The 2,088-nt window shown below is 41.8% G+C and overlaps 1 non-coding gene across 1 annotated transcript; it reads right to left on the bottom strand.

The window, feature by feature from the left end:
- Positions 1 to 397: 397 nt before the first annotated feature.
- Positions 398 to 504, bottom strand: LOC127099470 (small nucleolar RNA R71). The gene has a single exon (XR_007793967.1). It is a non-coding gene; the product is annotated as a small nucleolar RNA R71 (small nucleolar RNA).
- Between the last annotated feature and the right edge of the window lie 1,584 nt (positions 505 to 2,088).

Below are 2,088 nucleotides of genomic sequence, written 5' to 3'. Positions count from 1 at the left end.
GAATTAAGAAAGCTATGGCCGAGAATCGCGACCGGAGACCTCTTAAGGAATTTTCCCAACCCTCTGACGAGGAACCTAGTTCGAGTATAGTAAACCCCCTTATTCCCGCTAACAATTTCGAACTAAAATCGTCTTTGTTGCAATTAGTGCAATAGAACCAATACGTGGGTCTCGCTACTGAGAACCCGAATCAACATTTAAAAGTTTTTATCTAACTAGCCGACACCTTTAAATCTAACGGCGCTTCACCTGATGCAATCCGTTTAAGATTATTTCCTTTCTCCCTCATGGATAGAGCACGTTCATGGTTAGATTCACTTCCAGCTAATTCAATAACTACCTGGGAAGACCTTAGCAGAGTATTCCTTGCTAGATATTTCCCCCTAGTAAGATTGTTGATCTTCGAAACCAAATAACTAGATTTACTCAAAACCAAGGAGAATTGCTTTTTGAAGCTTGGGAGAGATATAAAGAGCTATTAAGAGTCTGCCCACACCATGGCCTAGAACAATGGCTGATCGTTCATACCTTCTACAATAGACACCATTATAACACCAAGATGAGCATCGACGCTGCCGCAAGTGGCATGCTGATGAACAAACCTTATCCTGAAGCTTGTGACCTAATTGAGGATATGGCCCAAAACCATTACCAATGGGGAACTGAACGAGCATCAATAGAGAAAAATAAGACCCAAGGTGGAATACATGAGATAAGCTCTCTGGACATGATGCAGGCGAAAATGGACGCTTTAGCCCTTAGGATCGAACATATGTCTATAAACACTAACACCGCAGCGGTAGTCCACACAGAGTGTGAATTCTGTGGATCTAAAAGACACGAATCGGCGGAGTGTAACCTTTTGAACGACTTGAACACCGACCAAGTGAATTACGCCCAAGGTAACCCATTTTCAAACACTTACAACCCTGGATGGAAGAATCATCTGAATTTCTCCTATAAAAACCAAAACCCTATCCAAAATCACGCACCTCAGAGACCGCAAGGTTATCAAGCCCAAAAACTAAATCAACCTATGCAAACTGTGCCCCAGAAGTCTAACCTTGAGAAGATCATGGAGAGCTTTATATCGGGCCAGACTTAGCAAAATAAAGAGTTCCTAAACCGGAACATTCACGTAAACGAACTGACAATGCAATTAGGAACCAAGGTTGATCAGATAATCACTCACAACAAAATGCTTGAAACCCAGATCTCATAGGTAGCACAAAACCAAGCCCCACAAACTACACCTGGAGGACAATTCCCTGGACAACCTCAACCAAACTCTCGAGGGCAAGCTAACGCTATCTCGTTACGAAGTGGGACCGCTTATGAAGGGCCTCATAACCCAGCGATGAGAGAGTCCAAAACTTCTAAAGAAAATATACCTACCAACCAAGAAGAGGAAGCCAAGGATAAAACGTACAAACCGAAAAACAAACCGACCAGGAAGGAGAAGCCAAGGATAAAACGTACAAACCACCACCCCCGTACAAACCACCAATCCCATATCCGCGAAGACTTAAACAAACCAAAGTCAATAACCAATACCAAAAATTTATAAAAGTAATAGATAAGCTTCATGTAGAGATTCCTTTCACCGAAGCTATCACCCAAATTCCGTCTTGCGCCAAATTTCTCAAAGACATCTTAACTAACAAGCGTAGGCTCGACGATCCAAAACCCTTGGAATGCAATTTTATTTCTGAGGATAAACTCGTTAAGAAGGAGAAAGACTCTGGTAGTTTTTCTATACCTTGCATTTTAGGGAGTCATGTGATCAACAAAGCTTTCCTAGACTTAGGCGGTAGTGTAAGTTTAATGCCCTTAGCTGTATGTAAAAGGTTGAACTTAGGAGAATTGCAACCAACTAAGATGTCCCTCCAGTTAGCCGATAGGTCTGTTAAGTATCTTGTAGGCATTTTAGAAGACATCCCAGTTAGGATCGGTCAACTTTATATCCCAACAGACTTCGTGGTCATGGATATCAAAGAAGACGAAGATATCCCTATCCTTTTAGGTAGACCATTCTTATCAACAGCCGGAGCTATAATAGATGTTAAAAGAGGAAAATTAACCTTCGAA

Source organism: Lathyrus oleraceus, chromosome 6 (genome assembly GCF_024323335.1).
Source record: "Lathyrus oleraceus cultivar Zhongwan6 chromosome 6, CAAS_Psat_ZW6_1.0, whole genome shotgun sequence".
In the NCBI taxonomy this organism is placed as follows: domain Eukaryota; kingdom Viridiplantae; phylum Streptophyta; class Magnoliopsida; order Fabales; family Fabaceae; genus Lathyrus; species Lathyrus oleraceus.
The sequence above is the reverse complement of the archived record's forward strand: the minus strand, read 5'-3'. Positions and strand labels throughout refer to the sequence as shown.